Consider the following 22817-nt stretch of genomic DNA (forward strand, 5'->3'; position numbering starts at 1 on the left):
AATGAGGAGGTTGGGGTGTTTAGAGGGACACGTGTGTGAACATGATTGGATGTTACACTCAGCTGATAGCAGATAAATGAGCCACTTATTGTGAAGCATGATTGAAGCAGCTGGTGTCACTCAGCTAATGTATGCTTGGCTCTGTGTGAACTAACACTTTATGATATATTTCTACAGTTTCTAAAGTATCATGTCTATCACAGAAGCCATTACAGTAGCAGTAATTGGTATCTGCTGTTTTGATGTTAAATATTTTACTCTTGCCATTTCTGATGCGTGTAGCCTACTACTAGCAAAGAAAGAGGCTCATGCTCATGAACATTGCAGGTTTTTGTGATTTAAGACAGTTATTGTGATATGCACTCCAATGGTAAATGTTTTTTATAGCGATACATAGTTGTATAATATACTGTCCCAGCACTCATTTCATTCATGTGCTTCCTCTTGACATCAAAAGTGCCCAGCCATCAAGTACTGGGTGAGCCTCCAGCAGATATAAGCCAGACCTGCCAGGGCTGTAAAGTAGTGGCAGTCATGCCGCAGTATCAACTCACTCAGCTGTGAAATATGGCTGACATGATTGTGCGCAAACCACAATTACGTCTCGAGTCCCTGACAAGTGACCACAGAGCACTAGTTGTTCAGTCAACTGTGAAAAATAAACTGGTGGACCCTGCCGCTAATGCCTCTATTTTCCCAAAACACAATCACTGCAATGTCACACACAGTTCTGACCGTTTGCTAAAGAAAGAGATTGGCACCAGTGTGACAGGAGGGAGAGGAGAGTGGAGCCTATTTGTGCTCCTTAACAATGGCTGAAAGAGTACCAGCATCATTTTGAGTGTTTGTGGTTTGTATGACTGCTGTGAATTTCTCATCAGCTATGGTTTTATTATTATATGCTGTCAATGTGGCATTTGAAAATTTGAGAGGGTTATATTTTCGAACAACTAGTGTAACAATGGGCAAGGAACAAGTATTTTCATACTTTTCTTCTTCTCTATACAATAAATATGTGAATTTCCCTGTGAGTTTGTGTGTGTTAGGAACCCATGAGATGAACCTAATCCACTGTGCAAAGCATCCTGGGATACTTGGCGACGTGACCAAGCTGGCAGTGCATGAAAAGCATACAGGGCGGAAATGAGTTTATAATTGGTTGTGAGCAGTGGGCCTGCACCGTCATGTCTCATGATGATGTCAGCAGCCTGCCCGGTAGTGTGCATGATGCGGCTTCACCTATATACAGTCACATGAGAAACCTGCAGCGCTGGTTAGCACTGCTCCCGCTGCACCCAAGCTGACACAAATAGCGCTAGCTCCACATTCCCGCACTGGCAGAGGGACATGTTGTTCTTGCACTCACACGACCTCCTCCCCAAGGATGGGGTCCTTTCATCATTACGTCCAGGTTTTCACAGACGAGTCCCTGGCCGGTGTGGGATCCTCCACCAGGAAGAGTGGAACCTCTCCCTGTGGATAGTCACACAGATCTGGCAGCAGTTCAGTCAACAGGGCCGACTGTTTGCAAGCAAGGAGTATGCCCAGTGTCCTCTCTGGTTTTCCAAACTGTTTACTACTGTAGGTAGCAAGCTAGTTAGCCAAACATGTAGCTTACATTAGAAACAGTATTTAATCCATCCTTACATTTTTTCTCTTGGGTTTTTAGTCCTGGAAATGCTAAAAGCATAATAGGCCTGTCCATTTATGGTTTCTAAGCTACAGTATATACAGTAAAGTCCTCATTAATGAAAAATGCGGTGCCCTCGACCTTTATTTAAATTGTTTAACTATCTTTCACTTCCAAATTATAGTTTGAGGTAGCAGCTGTTTTGTTAAAGACAGCAGGTAAAGTAAAATGAATGGGAGAATGGTTGAACCAGATGGTGCTGTTTCTGTAGTTTACTGTGTTGACATGAGGCTTATTGTCTTAGTTTCAGAGAAACATTTTAGAAAAAATATAAAGCTGATGATCATCTTTCCGTGATGTTTACACTTCTACAACTGAAGAAAGGACAGCTACACGCTCATTGTCACACATGCACAGCTGTATAATCACATCATACGCCTCTGCATTTATATTTACACCATACTATGAGCAACACCACTATAAATAATCTGCTGTGGGACTGTTATGATCAAAAGACAACCAAACCGCTGCAGACTTAAAGCTGTAGTTTCTCATCATTGTGCTTTTGGTTCTTATTAGCTATTCATGAATTAAAGATTTAATACTACCCTCAGAGGGCATAATAGTGGTGGGCATATACACCAGAGAACATCTTGTTTATACATCTAAGCAAGAGAAATGTTTAAAATATTCCCTGACATCATGTACCTTGTGCCTATCTGTTAACACCAAGCACCATGTCCCACAGTTGTAATTTTGCTTCAATGAGATTTCCAGAAGTCACCAAAGATGCAATTGACTGTGTGCTTTCATGGAAACAGCCAACAGAAAAGGGGGAAGAACATCAAAATGATTTAGGATTAAGGAGGAGTCCAACATTGTCTGTCTGGGGCGAAAAAACAGGCGCCCAAAGCAATAAGTTAGACCACTTATAGCTTAGGCAGGCTCAGAAAAAACACACAAACCAATCCCTGCTGGCCACAGAGACAGGAACAGAGGCAGCTAATGGGCTAATTTTACCCCTAATTAGAGGATTAATTTGTCCATTTAGTTCTGTATGAAAAATGCTCGACTATTGGAAGACAAAACCGGGTTGGACAGATCACTGTCTCCGCCTATACTGGTCTGATGCACACCCTTTTAATCATTTCATTAACTAAATGATAAAAATGGCACCCTTAAACTGTGTCATTTAGATTTTTTGGTGTTGTGGTGTATGACTATAAATCTTTATTCCACCAGCGTAGAGATGTCTGTTTCCTCGTCACAATCAGCCAGTCTGCCATCTTTCTTTCTCTCTTTCTCTTCCTCCCTCTTTCATTAGCTACAGCAATATTTATGGCCTGTCAGGGTCCCAGGCTGTCACAGAGAGCACCTCATAAACCCTTTCACCGATGTCCTGCTGGCCCTACGTGATCGTAATGGAAAGTCTACGGTCATGATGTGTATGCACTGTGATTTGTGTGCATCATTAGCTAGATATCGGGAGATGTGGGGAGAATGGGTTTGCATGTGTAAGGGTGTCTTTATTGTTAAAAAAGGGGGGAAGCTGCTAGCCTCTTGACCAAGCAGTGTGGAGTGCTGTGAACAGAAGTGTCCTGGACTGTCCCCAGGAAATCTTCAGCCATCCACACATCACTGAAATGGCGCTATAAATCACACACACTCTTTCTGTAGTCAATCTAAGATCAATTTAATTACATGCATAATATTTATCCACAGCTTCCTGCATTTACTTCAGAATTAGTTAAAGTACCCCAGTCGTTTTATAAGGATAAAACTTTAATACTAAATGACTTTAGTATTTTATCCTTACTCCCAAATCTTTAATACAATCAGTTTGTTTATGTCTTTTTTGCACAACATAAAACACCAGGCAGTTGGTTGAACATATATTGGCACATCAACTTATTGCATATACCCTGATGTGTTCAAGGAAGCTGAAGCTGAAGGTGTACTGCATTCACATGTTGTGTTATTAGGAAATCTATAAACGTCATAATCAAAAGTATTGCATTACAGATTTGTTTTCTGTATTTTTGCCTGTTTTGGACAAATTACAGGTAACGTGGGAAGAAATAGAAGGACGCAACATGCAATAAAGGTATAAAAATGAACTGATACAAATGGGTGCCGGGAAGACAGGAAAACAACAGGCAACAGGCTCAGCGTCAGAAGCCACCTATTTTTAAGTCCAATTGACTTTTGACGATTATCAAAATAGCTGACATTTAATTGTCTGTCAGTTGATTCATCGTTTCAGCTCTACGTGTAAATACTGTTGGGTAGTTTAATCTATAAGGAAGCATCACATTTTATAAGCTCATCATATGATGTTTGTAAAAATCTAACTTGTAAATAGTAGCTCAGAAATATGCATATTGCAATATAAAATACAATATTTTCCTCCTTCCTTTAAGTACACGTATAAAGTGTCATGAAAAGACACTTTACTTTACTCAAGTAAAGTACAAGTACCTCAAAGTTGTGCAGAACAAATTCATTTATTTCAGGCATATTGAACAGGGATACTAATAATACATAAATAAATGTATAATGTGGCGAATTAGCCAAAAGGCTATTTTACATCTGCTGTAAAATAGCAGATGTAGTAAAATTGTACTTAGTTACAATCCAGCCCTGGTTTACGCTAAAGTAACCTTTAAAAAAATCCTTTTGTTTGTCATAAAAAGGGCTGATCACTCCATCACATATCTCCCCATGTTCTTTTCTCAGGCTGTGAGTACCACTGGAAGATTCAGGCACTATTTTGGGAAGCCTCAAAACTGTTAGCCAGCGTGCATAACTCTTTGCCTCAGGGTTGCCTTGGTGACTACGAGCTGTTACCTGACAAACGCTGCAGCAGTTTAAGGGTGGCAACAGATTTCCTAGCTGCAAAATACCCTTTGGTATGCATTCTTAGAGGAAATACATTTTTTCTGTGTTTTAACAGAACATTGGATTGTTATTAGACTGGCAGAAAGGGATTGATAACATATGTTTTTGCTCCTATGTAGTGATTAAATATGCATAAGTGCTTATGTACATAAAGGTTTAAATGCTGTTTTAATAGTGATTGACTGATGTTTTATTGGCTTAAAAGTAGTCACATTTATTCTAAGATATACTGAAATCAGCGTAGAGTGTAAAATATCAACTGTTTTAAAAGTAGAATGTGAAGCACTAAAATTCAGAAAAAAGAGAATTTGATCTTTTAGTCTTCAATGGCAGCTACAGGCCTTTCTGTACAGCTTGTGCATGTTTATGTGTCCAGTAGGTAATAACTGCAGAAACATTGATGAATAGCGTAAGAAATATGGGGTTTACAGAACATGATGACAGCCTCTAATCTTTACAGATCAAACATGAATGATTGTTTTTAGTGGCCCAGGCCTGTACCAGCAAGCAGCAGAAGGATGAGCACATCCGTCGGATCAGGCCAGAAACATGCTCTGGGTCCAACCTGTCACTCAAAAGGTTAACAGATGCATCGGAGAATCACATCTTGGTGGAGATGCAACATACAGACTACTGGTAGCCACTGTTTTAGCTGTCAGTTTTCAGAAGTGCTGGTCATGGCTATTGTTTGCAATAATTATAGTATTCTCAAGGTGTTATGAGAGCTGAAAACATGCTTAGCTTGAAGCACTCTTGGGAACGTACGGCAGCGTCTCATTTCCATTGAAAACAATAAAAAAAGGGGGCCAGCACTGAAAAAGAGATTTTCCCAGCAGAGAAGCAGCTTTACTTTTTCCCGGGCATACACTGTCGAGCACTCGCTGGCATTGTAACTGTGGTAATTAATGCATTATACTGGAAGGCAAGAGCAGCCATGAACTTGAATACATTTTATTATTCAATGTAAAATGAAACACACCAGGTTATAGAGAGTATAGTATGGAATATATTTCCTCTGCACGTTCTACAAGCTGTAACCAGCAGTTTATTCCAAACAAGTTCAATGTCTGACTATTTAGAATGGAAGTTAGTCCTGGAGTTTTTCAGTTTTGTTTTGTTTTTTTGTCAGTGTATTTTATTAGGTTTTGGAGCATTTCAGTTTTAGCCGCATACTAAAGGAATTTTAGACATGTGTGCACCTTATATCAAAAGATAACAGTGTTTGATTTTTCACAGCCTTGGTAACACATCCATATGACGGTCAGTTTGCTTGTCAACCTCTAACTCCAGCATACTAACATGCTCACAATGACACTAGAAGGCACTAGAATATCTGTTCCAAATTTCAATCTGGACCAAAGTGGTGGACTGACTAACTGCTAGCCTGGCTAAAACGTGCAGCTTGAAACATGTTTTTCCTACAATTGCGTGATGAGTAAACCACGGTAGAAATATAACAGAAAGAGAAGCAACAGCATGTTAAGTCATTCATTGCTCTACATTTCATAAACAGGAATTTACTGTATTTCTATTGGCCAATGGCCATTTGAATAGCTTGATTAAAAACACTGTCTTACTTAGAATAAGTTCAACAGTTGCAACTCTGCTCCAGCCCCGTTCTCTGTCACTAAAGGACACAAACTCATAGTCACATCCCTGTCGAAACATGAATGTAAAGTGGCTGCACATGTAAGACGCTCTCTCTGCCTGACACCTCACAAGTGAGGTGACCGTTTCACCTCATGCCTGCCCACCTCTCCATTATTTAAATCTCTCCATACCACGTTTCAGTACAGAGGAATTTCAGGTCAGCACTGAAAAGCCAGACTGATCATAAAATCTTATCTATAACTCACTTTAGACTCTTAAAGGTACAGTGTGTTGAATATGGATATGGAATTTTATTTTAAAACATTCAAAAAATTAACTAACATTATCAACAGAATGTGAAGTAGTAACAGTTCTGACGTTATGTCAATGACATATATATGTTGCGTTACAGAGATATCCACTGAAGTTAGCATGCCAACAAGCTAGCCCTGGCCTATCCTATTTTGTAATACCACTTTGTACCTCGAAAAGCGACCAATAGTTTAGCTCATATATAGCTCATATGTAGCCTCCCCCCGTAGTTTCAGCCGGGACATGTTTGCGAGCAGAAAGTTTGCTACGTTAACCAAGCTCTCTTCGCTTTTTCAGTCTAATAAATAAACAAAATAAACATACAAAATGTCAAGAAAGGAAACACACTTATTTTCCTTATCAAACTGAAAAATAGGACCATACACCTTGAAGTTTCTCTATTTCACCAAACTAAATGTTAGCTCATCGTAAATCACACTTCATTCAAACTTGACAGAAACAAAATAAAACTCACCAAAACCATTGTAGTTACTGACTTTGCACACAACCTGAGTCTTGTGAGAAGAATGTAGAGGTACATATTATGTTTACTATAGAAACTTACACTTTAAACAAACTAATAACAACAAAAAAGCAAAAACAGTTGAGGCTTCCTGAGACAAATACTACAGACTATGATCATCTTGTTTCATTTCAGGACAAACAAGGATTTACTGCCCTCTAACTCTCTCTCTCTCCGTCTTTCTTTCTCTCTCTAAACATATAATCCATCACAGTCACAAACACCAGAAGACTGCAGGTAGTCTTGTCTTCCTCCAGCCTCAAAGTGATATTGAGTAAATCTGCCTTGGTATTAATGCAGCAGACTTGACTGTATAGAGAACAACAATGTTTGTACATGTTTTCCTTCAAATATTGACACAGTGTGTTTTCTCATTCTCCTGAGCACAATCTGTCAATATATCTTTTTTGTGGAGTTTACAAGGAAATATGAAATTCTGCCTACCCCTATATATATTATATAAACTTGTTTTTCCACTCTGGCATTGAACAGCAGCAGAATAGCTTAGTTAAGCATAAAGACTGAGTTTTGTTGTCACTATAAGTGAGGAATAGTCCAGCATATAATCTCCACAATGTGTTGTTTTTACACTTCAGTTTTGGTACAGATTAAACAAATGAGACATAACAAGTTACTGTAATTAGTGAGCTTTAGTGGTGCTGGTGGTATGCAGATTTTGTCACTTTTGGACAGAGCTGTTTCCAGACTTTGTGCTAAGCTAAGCTAACCAGCTGCTGGCTCCAGCCATATTTAATGGACAGATATGAGTGTGGTATCAGTCCTCTCATCTAACTCTCTGCAAGAAAGCAAAAAATTCCTTTAAATTATATATTTAATTAGCTTGTTTTGTCGAACCAATGGTTCAAAACCAAAAGACTATCAATTTGTTCGATATAATATAAAAGCAACTCGATATAATATAAAAGCAACCCATTCACACACTTTAGAAACTGAGCATCAAATATTTGAGTTATTTGCTTGATAAAGGACTTAAACTATTAAAACAGTTGCAGATTAATCCTCCCCAGATCATAATATTACCCCCTTGGACCTTGTTTTATCAAAGATGAGACTGATCTTGAATAAGTCAGCTAAGAATACCAAGTCTTTAATACACATACTTAAACGGTTTGGAGAAACTCCAGTTATTACGAATCACGATGCAGAGCGTGGCCACCCACAGTTGGCAGATGGGTTGATGCAGTGTTGCCAAGATTGAAAGCGTCCAGCCGGTGTATTAGTCACCTGCCAGTCAGCACTGGGTTGGGGCCAGAAATGGAAAAGCTTCACTGTCAGGACTAAGCATTACAGGCTACAGTCACAAAAATCACACCAGATATGAACTTTTAGAGCCTCACACGCACAGACTATTCCAGTAAATTAGTCATGCCTTTTAAGGAAAGAGAGGTAAGAGGATTTAACTCTTTTACAGTGCACAACGTGTGACCAATTTCTACTCAAACCTCAATGATGGGATAGTTCCGTTGATCTCCAAAAGCTGAAATGATTCACATCTCTTTCTTTGGTCTAACATAGGTCTAACAAAGGCAAAGAAAGGAAGGGGGAGGGGAATAGAAATGTGAAAGTAGAGGATGCAGATATGTGTAAGAGGGAAGCCAGGTGATTAAACTAAAGAGAGGCAAGTGGTGTGCAGTAAGAGGGGAGGGGTACATCATGATCCGGTAAAGCAGCAGAAATGAGATGGGATTATTTATGGCATTAAGAGTGCATGAAATGGAATTGGGCAGGGGCTTATTTGTGCTGTACCCCAGTCCTGATCTCTACTTTTGAGGACAGAGATCCTCATCTTCAGTCACAAGTAAACCATAATGCATCTGTATGTCTTCTTGTAGTACAAAAAAGGAATTATGTTATGCAATGTATCACTCATGCAAGTATGGGGGGTGGGCAACAAAATTCACTACACGACAGTCACACGACGCTATTATGGCAGACAAATGACTCCCTGGACGTCTTGGGAAGGAGAGAAACATTTCACCACTCAGATGTAAAGCAACAGGTCACTTTAAATGCAGCTTCATTGTATAATTTGTCAATTTGGTACTTAATAATACTTATTACTGGTGTATATATTTATAGCAACAGCAACATTTCTAAGCAAAAAAGATTGCCTATTTTTACAAAAAAATGTTTAGCCTACTATATGTTATAAAATTATATTATTAATTTTTCAGAGTAACGTCAATAAGGTAAAACGTAAGAATTTTATATTAAGGGTTATATTCGTGCCTCTAATGGCTGTTCTTGCTAAGAGCATGCATGTGGTTAATCATGTGATGTGACAGTTGCATTTAAAGGTCACTCTTTCTCTTGTAGCTTAATAAATATGTCTTATCGCTCACATTCATCAAAAATCATTTTTACTCCTAAGTTGGCTCTTTAGAGGGTTCTTCAGTGTAATTCATAAAGGTCTGATAAATATGGGCCCCCAGGCGTGTATTCATTCAACTTGAAATTACACTTGAAAAGAGAACAAAAAGAAAACTTAACTAAAGCAGGAAGGAAATTCTGTCAGCTGGTAGAAGAGAAACATCAGAGAAATCATATAATAAGGAGAATTTAGTATCACATTGAAGATTTATGAATGGAAAGTGATTGCATACAAATCAGTGCCAATTTTTTTGCTTGTTGTTCTCACACATGATAAATGCAAATAAAGAAAAGAAAAAAGTAATGTAACATCCTATCAGGTATCCAAGTCGAATGCAAATAGTGAGCTAAATCTATCCTATTCTGAATTACCCAGATTGCTTCAGATAAAGTAATCATTTTCACGACCAATGAGAATTTTTATACAATTACTCCAAAACATGCGTTAGAAGCAGTGCCCACCTCGTTTTTTCTGCTGTAGTCTTCTAAGATCTACTTAAAACACACCAAAGGCTTTCAAACATTTATCTTTCCAATAAGTCCAAAAATTCCACTCGCCAATATCATCTGAGTTCAAAGTGTACATGGCTGCACAAAGGTTTCTATCCAGAATGAAAAAAATGAAAACAGCTAAGACTTCTTACTGACTGTAGTTTCCAGAACACCATGAGGAGCTGTGATCCTGGGATTTTAACACAACCTGAACATGCCCCAAAGTTCAAACTGCATACCAAAGACAGTTTACATTTTCAGTGGTAACAAGGTTTGGACACACACACTGTCACATTGTGTTAATAAGCTAAAATGACAGCTTGAATACTGTATGTATTCATCTCAGGTAATCATACACAGTAGTTAATGATGCCTTGTGCTTTGCCATGGTTAGTATTCTCATGTTGTGTGTATGCTAATCTGCACATGGCGATCCTAACAGGAAAGAAACAAAGCATCTGTTTTAATATGTGTCTCATATGTCGTCACATCTCCCTCAGTCCCTTCAGGACAATAAACGACTCTCTCTTGGGTATTACTGCTTTGTTCAGAGTTGCCAGATTAGCAGCTGAGTGTGGGTGTTCAGAGGACACTTACCACAAGAGAGAGCGGCCTCTTCCATGACACCACTCCGATGAGTCCAGAGAGCAGCACCTGCGTGAGGAAACAGATGTTGTAAGAGGTGAATGATACTGACAAGTCTGGTGAAACAAAGATGGAGACATACACTATATGTACAAAAGTACGGGGACACCTACACATTACTTTAATGACATCCCATTATAAATACATAGGCATTAATATGGAGTTGATCCCCCCTTTGCAGCTATACCAGCTTCTGCTCTTCTGGCAAGGCTTTCTACAGGATTTTGGAGTTTGTTTGTGGAAACTGTTTCCCATTCATCCAGAAGAGCATTGGCAAGGTCAGACACTGATGTTGGATGAGAGGGCCCGACTCTCAATCTCTGTTTGAGTTTATCCCAAAGGTGCTGGATAGGGTTGAGGTGAGGGCTCTGTGCGGGCCTATCAAGTTCCTCCACACCAAACTGGGAGCTTTATGGAGCTGGCTTTGTGCAAGGAGCCATTGGCATGTTGAAAGAGGAAAAGGCCAAACACAAACTGTTGGAAGAACTACTGTCTAAAATTGCATGCTGTAGCATTCAGAGTTCTCTTAACAAAGATCACACCATGAAAAAAAACAGCCCATCCCAAAAGTATCGGAGCAGGGGTGTCCCAGTACTTTTGTCTACATTGTTTGAATAATTAAAAGTCTAGTTTCTTGGGCTTATTTGGAATCACCAAGATAATTGCTGGTGAGGTTAACTCACTAAAAAGAAGTTTGATGGTGCAAGAAAGATGAGCAGTCATATCATCATACATATATTTTAAATATTTTGTGATAATTATTTAGATGTTGACGATGATTTGTTACAGTGTGTGGTTCTTGGCACTTGGACAACTATGTATTTAATGACCCATGTGCACCTGTTCTAGGTTGACTATATTTCTATTTCCCACATGCCTTTGTCCATTCTTAGCGTTTACCATTGACAACGTAGGTCTGTCTGTTGGAAACCCCTTTGTTTGGAAGAGTAAACAAAGGCAAATAGTAAAATTATCACTCAACTCTCTGTTATAAATGTACTTCAGATCAGAAAACACTTGTGTCGTTGAAAGGACAGTTCCAAAGAAAGTATTGTATTGTTTATCTTGGATAGAAAATGCAACATCTTTTATTCCTACCGTTCTGACTTCACTACACCAAACTTCTGTACTTTCTGTTGTTGAGCATATATAAAGTTTTTTTTTGTGCAATGACGGATAATAACCTGTTCTGTTTTCTCTCCAAATTAAGTGGTCTGGATGATCTGTTGTCTTTTTTTGGAGCTTGTATCATTGTCTAACCACTTTAGAACCACTTCTTGCTCCATCAGACTTTTCTGCAGCAGTGTTGCCATGATCCCAGATCTCTGTATTTACTTTGGCGAGTGCAGTGGTATCAATACCAATTATCAATGATATCAATACCAATTAAAATTATGGCCAAAACTATGAAAATGAGATTGAAGTTGTAATACACCAAAACTAATATTAATATTATTTACAGACACAACACAAAAATCACAGCAGCAGTTAATAATGCATTTATTTAAAGTCCTTATGTCACTTGTCCTCTGATACACAAACACAGACTTTCAATATGGGATTCACGTCTTCTTTGGTTTCTCTGGAAAATACGCTCTGATTGGAAAGACCGTCTTCCACATGACAGGTTGAGTAATACATAGATTAGGTGGGAGTTGTAGCTCTTGTTTGGCAATGCTGTGCCCATCTGCAATCAGATTTGTCACCCGTGTTTCAGTGTGGATGTGGATTTCTTTGTCAACTGTTCATCATGTATTCACAAGCTCACTCTTCCACAGATTCTTTCCCTTTTGCTGGGAACAAATGAACAACCTAATCCTGTAGTTTGGGATGGTCATAGGAAGTTGAACGAAGTGAGCTTTTTTAGGACTGTAGAGTACATAAATGCGATGCCACATCTTTTTGTTTCGGATTTTAAAAGTCATTCTTATATTCCCAGCTTTTGTGTGATTCACTCCATACACAGCCTGATTCCCACATACTGGATACTGCACAGAAATGAAATAGGAAGGCTGGTGAAAGTAGGCCCATTTTGACTTCAAGGACATTCTGTATTTTTTTGTTTGTTCTCCTTGATGTAATTTGACAGATACACGTAACATCTTATACTGCTACTTGAGTGGACAACAGGATGATTTGAGGAATTCCTTCCCTAATGGTTAGTTGGTTACAGAAATTTAGGAAGTCTCCTTGAGATCTTTATCAAGAGAGCCCTCAAAACAATTTACATTTATGCAACATCACAACAAGAGAATGCAGTCACACAAAGCAAGCATCTGTCTCTTCCTCACACACACACACACACACACAGACTTAATTAAAACGGTCACGAATATTATCAGAACCATCAGTAAATAAAACAAGTCCCTCAGAGTAGAGCTGGGCGGTATATTGGTATAATGAAGTATACCAATATAATTTCAAGAGATATGAAATTAGACAGTACCGTTTATACCGATATAGTTAGATGTTGAATTAATTAATGTTTCCTTAAAGTCCTGCCAGCGTTTGCTCCTCTCTCTCCCTCACCGCGCAGCCCCGCCCCTCCCTTTGCGTCTGCAGCTGCACGCAGCCCTCTACTCACGAAGTCTCTAACAAGATGGTTGTGCTGGCCAACACTATTAAAGACCTGGCTTGTGAAAAGAAAGACACGGTTTATTCAGTGTTTCCCACACATACACTTTACTTCGGCAGGCCGCCCAGGTTAGGCGACCCATTGTAGCTTTTATCAGAGAAACATGGTGATTATGTTACAGGAGCGGACCAGGTAAAGCGACAGTTAACACACCAGTCAGATGTTATTCATTAGCTACCATGTTGGTTTTGTTTTGATAGGCTACGTCATCAACACGCCTCCTCAACATGCAGCTCAGCTGCTGCTGTGTGTCTTTATACAGCCTAGCCTACTACTGATGGAGAAAGTCACCGAAGCGGGCATACAGTGAGAGAGAGACGGTAAAGCCCCTTTTCCACTGCATAAAAGTTGTACTTGAACCTGCTAACAAGCAGTTTTTTCGTATCACCTCCGACTTATCTGTCTTTACATTCTGAGTAATGTTGAAACGTTTTAAGTTAAATCAAGAGACAGCTGTGTGTGGGTCGCTGGTGTGTGTGTCGCATTGAACATTATGTCGCAGCAGTTGTGTGTGGCGTCGCTATGACGACCAGCTACATCGAGTGGTGTTATCTCTGGGTACTATCTGCAATGGAAAATTGAGGATGGCCAAACCGAGTCAAGTAGAGTCTAGGCAAGTTGAGCTGATACTGGTAGCCTATTGGAAAAAGGACATAAGAAGCGGGGAACACTGACGTGTTTGCGGGTGAGGCACGTTAGGTCTGTGAGTGTGAAGAGAACTGAAGGAGGAGAATTCATTAAGTGAGTGATACTAAAGATAGAGAATGAAGTATAATTAAAACGGTGAAATAAGAAACAGGCTAAGTTACTAAAATAGTAAAAACATGCCCACTAAACTTAGCAGAAAATACCGATATATATTTTATACCGGAATTCTGCCTAACAGTACGGGGATATGACTTTTTGGCCATATCGCCCAGGCCTACCTCAGAGGAGTGTATCTCACATTAGTTGTAAGCTGCAAAGTAAAGGACTTAAGGTAGTTCTCTTATTTGACATTTCCCCAATCCTCGCTTAAACCGAAATTGTTCTGGTCCACCGTGTTGCAGGCCGCCCCAAAGCTCTTATTTGTGCTCCGATGAGCGCGGATCGAAGAGGGGCCATGACTGAGGATACAATAAGAGCAGCCTTCACGGATGTGTTTTACAGGCCAACACACCCCCTTATTGGATATCAGTTATTGATTGGACGCTGCAGCTGGTTGGACTGACCTGATACATCATGACATCACTAAAGTTTCATACTGATGGGAAGACAGATAACAGAATAATTAAACTGAAGTGTGTCACTCCCAAGTTTTATATTTGATTTGTTTTCTGATTCACCATCTAGTTAAAAATCAGTGTTCATTGTAGGTCTGAACAACAAAAGGACTGCAAACATCTTTCTTCAGTAATTAGAAAGATTTTTCTTTTATGATCTGTTATTTCCCCTATTAACTTTTGTTATGGAGACAATTAAAGTCAGAGCGAGTCGGAGAGTCTGTCTGTCAGCAAGACATTATTCATTGTCATTTCCAGTCAGTCACATGTGAGGCTGACCATTCCTAAGCCTCAGTTTTGATATGAGTTACATCATTTCCCATGAACCATTTAGAATAATAAATCATTTCCAATGTTAAAAATTTCACCATGATCATATTCTGGGTTATTCAATAATGAATTCACAATGATAAAATCAATAAATGCAGATACAAATAATGAATAAATAATAAAAAACGCATTCTGCCAGTAGAAATGAGTCCTGTGCTTCTGAACAGGACACAGTACACTGTATAAATACACAATGCGATGTGAATGAATTGAAGTGATTTGAAACAGTTTTAGAAGGCACAGACAAAAGATGCTGTCCTGCTGATGTCATTGCAGAGGGCAGTTACGAAGAATTTATTGTGTTGTTTATCTTAGAGAACATGCAATCTTGTGTTACTACCGTTCTGACTTCATCAGACTGTCTCCTAGGACTTATTGGTGCTTCAGGTTTTTCCCATTAGCACTGATTTGCTTTTAGATTTTGTGCACCATCTACCTGGAAACAGTTACCCTGCAGCGTGATGCTTTGGTTGGAATGAAACAATTCAAGCTGCTACCTGGACCCATCTTGTTGCGATGTCTGCAGTCCCCTCTAATATTTATTACTCCCATCTTGTTACTTATCTGTCCGTCTGATTTAAATCCAAGTAACACGACTGCAAACCATCTGTCTTTTGTAAAGATGTCACTCTAAACAGCAATTGATTTCTTTATATGGGATGTCTGACTTAACTAAATTTAGATTTGAAAAAAAAGGACCTATAGGTTTTTTGAAGCACACTTGACTCTGGGTGTGGTGCTGCATTTGTACAGAGCCTGCTACTGTAGGTGTGAATTTGCGTTTCATCAAAATGTGTGCGAACAAAGGGTACTCATAGCCTCCAGCGCTCTATTCCACCATGGTCTCTCCCTGCCTTTCACCATTCTTCACCCTCCATTAAACACCAACACACTCTCCCCATTTTCCCTCCTTACTCTCCTCCTTCCTTCTCTTCACTGACTTTCTTGATCTCTACTCTCTCTCTTCAAGTTCCCTTTCCAATTTCTCCCTGTATCACTCTCCATCTATGTATTTCTTGCTCCTTCGCTGCACCCACACAGTCACAGTATATTTCTGCACTTACACACTAACTTTCACCACTCTCTATCCAGCCTTCTCATTTCTATTTCCCTCTCCATCTTGTTCCACTCTCTAGTCAATCTTCCACTTCTTCATTCACCTTGATACCCACAGGACCTGGCAAATGGGATGTCAATATTTCATTTGAACAAACACACACACACACACACACGCCAGATAAATAGATCTCTGGATTAAAGGATTCTGGGGCTTTATACGCAATAAATGTGTCCAACTAGCAAGTATTGCTCCATCATTATTCAAATTTTAAAACACTTCGTCTCAGCAAACTGTTTTATTTTCCCTCCTCTGGAACATGTCAATGCAACAGTGTGTCTTCTAAAATGTTTTTGGATAACAATGTGCTTAGCATGGATGCATGGGATGTCCGCTGCAGAAGACTTTGTCTATACAGACAGGACTTACAAATATTATACATTTACTGTTTTGGTCTTTTTTAATGTGATTTAATGATAATTAATAGATAAAATAACTACAGGCTAACCATTTAATTACACACATTTAGTGTATTCGCCTATAAAATTAAATCCTGTGTTCCTGATTTTAGATTAGAGTCTGACAAATCGACCACATTCTGCTTTGGTCGAATGCTGTTTTTATTCTAAAACCCGTTTTAGATCTCTGGTATGTGTCATCCTCAAGCTCGGGTCCTCTACCAGAGGCCTGGGAGTTTGAGGGTCCTGCGCAGTATCTTAGCTGTTCCTAGGACTGCAGTCTTCTGGACAGAGACTTCAGATGTTGTGAATCTTCTGGAGCCACTTTCCCAGTTTGGGGGTTGCTCCGATTACCATTGGCACCACTGTTGCTTTTACTCTCCACAGCTTTTCCAGCTCCTCTTTCAGCCCTTGGTATTTTTCAAGCTTTTCGTGTTCCTTCTTCTTGAAGTTGCTGTCACTATTGCCTTCTTCTGCTGTTTGGCGATCAACACAATGTCTGGTTGGTTAGCCATCACCAGTTTGTCAGTCTGGATCTTGAAGTCCCACAGGATCTTAGCTCAGTCATTCTCAATTACCTTAGGAGGTGTCTTCCATTTTGACCTTGGGACTTCCAGCCCATACTCATGGCGGATGTTCCTGTACACTATGCCAGCTACCTGGTTATGGCGTTCCATGTACACACTTCCTGCATGCATCTTACACTCTGCTGTTATGTGCTGTACTGTCTCAGGGGCATCGTTGTACTGTCTCAGGGGCATCGTTGCACAGTCTGCACCTGGGGTCCTGCCTGGTATGGTAGACCACAGCCTCTATTGATCTTGTGCTGAGTGCCTGTGTTTATGCCGCTATCTGTGCTTACTCGATTCCAGTCACTGGTAGGATTTCTTGATATCAGCCACTTCTTCAATCTGTTGGTGGTTCATGCTGTGCAGAGGCTTTTCTCTCCATGAATGTTCTTACTCCTCCTTGTCCTTCTCCTTGGGTTTCTGCTGTCAGAGGTATTCACTTAGCCCTTCATCTTTGGGGGGCATATTCCTGATGTACTCCTGGATCTTTGTTGTTTCATCCTGGTCCACTTAGTGTACAGTCACAGTGTGCTGGATTTGGGGTGAAACCCTCCATGCATTGTGAGGAGCTTTCTTGTCTTGATGTCAGTGGCCTCTATCTCCTCCTTTGGCCAGTTTATTATACCAGTAGGGTATCTGATGACTGGTAGGGCTTATGTGTTGATGGCTTGGATCTTGTTCTTCAAATTCTGCTGACTTTTCAGGACCTGCCTTACCCTTTGTATGTATTTGGCTGGCTAGAGCAGAAATATAGAGACAAAATGAAGATAGCATGCAGAGCCGTTAATTCAAACAAGTAAAAAAAATAAATAAATAAACAGCCACAAAGTAGAAATGTGGCTGCTTAAGAACAGGCAGCTTGAATACAACGTGCTTTTGAAACGTCTCCAGAAGACACTGGAACCGAGACGAAGACGCACAAACAGAAAGAGCCACAGCCACATCCAGTGGACATCTGACTTTCTCTATGCACCATCTGTTCTAATAATGTCTCTACTGTGGCTGCTCTGTTCATTACTGGTATAACTGCATCGGGCAGCAGGAGATAGAGGCTTGGGTTACTGCTGTGTTACTGCAGGTGACTTTCACCCTCCATACTGGTGTCAGGCACTGCGACAAGGAGTCCAGAGATGTTGTGTCACGATTATGAGTGCGCGTGCGTGCGTGCGTGCGTGCGTGCGTGCGTGCGTGCGTTGTTCCTGGCAGCAGAGAGCAAAATGCACTGCACAATCAAGGTTGAATTGAGCTCGTATCGTTATGCATTTCCTGGATATGTATCCAACAATTTCAGTCTCATCTGAGATTTCCATAATTATGCAAATTGAGGTAGCTCAGCTCATGTTATTGCTTTTAGGAATTTAGGAGTTGCATGGGCAGATATTCCCAGAGGACTGAAAAGGAGTGATGTGTAGTCGTTGGACATGACATGTCGCAGACTGATTCACAATATGAATTATCTTACTCCCTTAAAGTTTGTTGCTAATTAGTTTATGTTATTATTATTCTCATATTTGGTGTTTACAATATTCACTTCATAGCATGTTCAGAAAGGCAGGTAACAATGTGCAAATGTGCATGCAGACATGCTTGAGTTTATATAATTATTATACTTCCCATAAGACAGTTATCTCCAGACACACCAAGTGCACCTCTCCTTCAGCTATGTCATATTGTTGTAGATATCAAGAGTGCAATCAAACAAACACACATACAACACACACACACTTACTTAGCTATTAGAGAATGTGTGTGTGTGTGTGTGTGTGTGTGTGTGTGTGTGTGTGTGTGTGTGTGTGTGGTTTGTGCGCATGTGTGCGCGTGTGTGCGTGTGTGCGGTTTGAGGGGAGAAATGATGTGAGAGCAGGAACCATGTGATGCCTTTGTTGCTAGTTGTCAGTCATTGGAGGCTTTTCCCCTTGGCTGCTCCCAGAACAGGATTAGCATGCAATACTTAGCAGCATTAGTCACTGAAACCTGGGTAGCACACACCCACTAACTTACTGAAAAAGTGCTGAAGCATCTTTCAATATGTAAGCATTATTTCCTGACATTCTAATACAGACCAATTAAAGTAAAATCATAGAAAAACAAACCAACAGAAACAGGAGTAGCAGGGCAAAAAATTCTTAAATTAAAAGTCTGTACAAGAAGGATTTTTTTAAAGATGCGCTGACCTGGTTGAATAAGGTACTTCAAGAAATTGTTTTGAGTCTGGGCCACAGAACAACTTTTCGTCAATAACAGCCTTTAGTCGGTCGCTGTGAGATGTGTTGTTGCAGTACCGTTTTTGAGATTAAATGATGCTGAAATCTGGTTAGTGTAAACAAGTCGGAACTGAGATGAAACACTCTCTACATGTAGTATTAGTTGATTTGCATTCTAGATGAGGTATGACTCATGAAACATGGAAAACTGGAATAGCAATAAACAAATCTGGAGGAAATGAAGTATATTTTTAGGCAACCTTGAACTAATTATGTAAATATTTCCTAGCAGAACAGTCAAAGTCTCAAGAAAAAAAGAGTCACCATGAGAAATTTGTTCAGGAACAAGTCTTAATTTTAGAGTTGGATAACATTTAAAGACATCTAATCTTTGATAGCAGTTAGCAGGGCAGGATGTTCGGATCATTAAGCATATCCGCTTAAGTGACACTGGTGGGAAACAAAAATGAAAACTAAAAATGACAGATGATTTAATAAAGGAGCATAAAAAACTGAATTAATTCCAAAAAAGTGGAACTTTTCTGGGCTAATGTGAAATTATGAGGGGTTTTATCTGTGTGTCTCTGATAGACACACACACACACACACCACACAAAACACTAACATGCAGATTCACAAGGACACACACACACACACACACACACAGAATACTGACAAGTGTAAATGGAACGAAGAGATAAAAGCGAGGCTTTGGCTTCTCACAGGACTGGATTAGAGGAGCCAGTGTCATCGCCATGAAAGAATGCATTACTCTGATACTCTGACAGAGACAACTAACACTTACACACACACACACACGCACACACACACTGACTTGCAGAGGTGACATGTCATTTGAGGCCCACCACAAAGCAAACATTTTAAAATACAACAGCTTAAAATTCCCTTTTAACAGATCAGTGAGTTATTGCAAAGCCAGTTTGAAAAGATTGAAGTCAAACTGCCTCATGACAGAGAAGGCGTGTGAGGCCTGCTGGATCCCTGGATGGGAGAAACCCAGTAAACGATAAGTCTGTGTAACTGCCGCAGCAAATTCCAGCCACACATGCACACATTCTGAACCTGCTTCACAACTTCAGTGCAGCAAAGCCTGCATTTTATTATGGAAGAAAAAGCAACTACATGGAAAAGTGTTTTGATATTTGTTACAGAAACTAATACAAAAAAAATTGTGTATTTAATCTAGGTTGCCCCCTAATAGTCTTATAAACTGCAGTTTGTTGCAGAAAAAACCCCAACAACCTCCATTTGGGAGCTGCACCTTGCTAGGACAAAAGTATCAACAGATAAGGAGCCAGTTTGTAGCAAGTTAATTTGTAAGTTGTGTTATACAGTACCCATTGTGTTGATAAGTCAGAGTATTTGTTCTTGTGAAGTTTGTGCGCTTCTTAAAATCGATGTAAAATTTATATTTTAAAGAGGTCATTTTATGCCTTTTGGCTTTTTCCTTTTCCTGTATATATCTTTTTTTGTGCATGTAATAGGTTTGCTAAGTGAAAAAGCCCAAAGTCCAGCCCAAAGGGAGTCTCCCACAGAAAACACTGCTCCTGAACTGACTGAAAACAGCTCAATTGTAGTCCAGCCTTTATTTCCAAAACCTATCTGCATCACTATGGCTGCATTCAGACTGCAGGCCAAGGTAAACACAATCTGAATTTTTTGCTCATATGTAGCTCAGATCTGATCTTTTCATAACAGTGTGAACAGCCCAAGTCACATGGAATCTGATCTTTTCCATTTTGGATTTGGGCCACTTTCATATGTGGTCCAAATCCATTACAGATCTGATCTTTTGAAATGCAACTTCAGTGTGAACACTCAGATTGGAAGTGATGCAACTTTGCGTCACTCTAGAGCTGCTGTTTTCACAATTCTGCTGTAGACGGAGCCGTGGTGAATAAAAAAGCTCCACAAAAGCCATAATTAAACATGTGGCTCTCTTTCCTCTCTACCTCACTATCATCTGCTCAAATTCCCTTTCTTCCACTTGAAATCCACCACGCAAGCTCTCTTCCGAGTTATGTACATGTTGCTTGTCCGTGCGGACACAGTGGCGAGAGAGAGAGGGAGTGAGTTGTGGGGCAGAAACAGTAATGACAGAAAGTTGTGAAAATTGGTCATAATTTGGGAGAAATGGGACCCCGGGAGGAAACCGTGAGAGGACAATGAAATACGTGAGCATAATGTGACCTCTTTCAAGGCTCATTATTTCCATTTTGTATTACTAATAACATTCTTTCTCAGCCCTGGAACTCAAATCATTTTCTGATGCACCAAAATATACATTTGTAAATAATTAAATTGATGTTATAAAATGCCTTGAACTGACGAATACTAGTTAACTAGGATAATCTTTAATCGGGGCAGTCCCAATTTAATCGTTATCACATATAGTGTGTCATGACCAGGTTGAGGATTTAGGTAAGAGGTTTAGGTATCTTGGGGTATTATTAACAGGTGAGATTGACCACCCATTGAGAAGTGGTGGTAAAGAGAGCAGAGCTGTAAAGCAAATGTCTTGTTCAATCTTTGTACTTACCCAGAAATTTTGAGTACTAACTGACTAAAAGAATGAAATTGGAGTTACAAACAGCTGAGTTTTTATCTGGTTTTAGCTTATTTGATGTTTGATTCCCACTGTGAGACATCCACCATTGTGTCCCTGAGCAAGACACTTAACCCCTCGTTGCTCCAGAGGCGTGCGACCTCTGACATGTTTAGCAATTGTAAGTCGCTTTGGATAAAAGCGTCAGCTAAATGAATAAATGTAAATATTTGTCAGACGATACTCGATTGACTGTTGTATGCAACCAATGCCAATCAAATATCTATTTATAAAGATTATCCTGATGGACCTTGCTACTAACGAAAAAAGATGACAGAAGTTCAAGTATGTTTTTCTATTTGTTGTCTCAAAATATAGTTTTCAATCACATTTGGAAATTTATGACAAGGAAAAAGTGATTAGTTTGGGATTTTCTTCAAAAATTAGTACTACAGAAATGATTTTTTCCTCTTTAAATATACTTTGTCACTGTATTTTGGGTAAACATACAGTTTACCTATTAGCAGTAGTAGTAGTGTCCAAACTGCAGACTTACTGGTATTTGCCTAAAACTGATGAAAATTAATGAAAACTTAGTTTTTCTATTACATTGTCTGTCTATGTTCCCTTTTCTGTTTTCTCATGTAATAAACTACTGAATTTTGCATACACAGTGACTAGCTGCTCATATGTAAAGGTTTGTTATTCCCTACTCAATATACACAAATGACATATAGATACTTGATTCAGCTTGCCAGCTAAAATATGTATGACAATATAGCATCCATATGGTTTACTGCAAGAAAGGAAATGAAAACAGTGAGTTAACATAATTAATAGCTTTCCAGCTGCTGTAAGGACAGATGTGATGACTAATGAAAGTAAGACATCCAGTATTAATTATTAATTCCACTATTCCTATTTTAGTTAAAGACAATCCTGTGCTGGTAGTAGATGTTTGTGTTTTATTTATTTCCTATTATACTATAACGTGTTTCTATGTCTTCATCTTTACATGCTGTGTGTAAATGACCTGGACAAAATATTAGAATATAATGTAATATTAGAATAGAATTCATTATATAGTTTCAAATTTTTGGTCACTGTGTTTATGCAGATAAAATCAAGTGTTTTCATACTGAGACCTAACCACTGTGTCAAGTCAATTTATTTTTATATAGGCCAACATCACAAGTTTTTGTCAAACGGCTTTAAAATCTGTACAGCATACAAAGCCCTCTATATAAGTACAATG

The 22817-nt window shown here is 39.4% G+C and overlaps 1 protein-coding gene across 1 annotated transcript in view; it reads right to left on the reverse strand.

Moving 5' to 3' along the window:
• Positions 1–10489, reverse strand: part of fam189a1 (family with sequence similarity 189 member A1) — a 52531-nt gene extending 42042 nt beyond the window's left edge. The window contains exon 1 of the mRNA XM_046033643.1: positions 10434–10489. The gene's annotated coding sequence lies outside the window, so the exon portion shown is untranslated. The remainder of the gene's footprint in view (positions 1–10433) is intronic.
• Positions 10490–22817: the final 12328 nt, after the last annotated feature.

This window comes from Micropterus dolomieu, linkage group LG20 (assembly GCF_021292245.1).
Source record: "Micropterus dolomieu isolate WLL.071019.BEF.003 ecotype Adirondacks linkage group LG20, ASM2129224v1, whole genome shotgun sequence".
Classification (NCBI taxonomy): Eukaryota; Metazoa; Chordata; class Actinopteri; order Centrarchiformes; family Centrarchidae; genus Micropterus; species Micropterus dolomieu.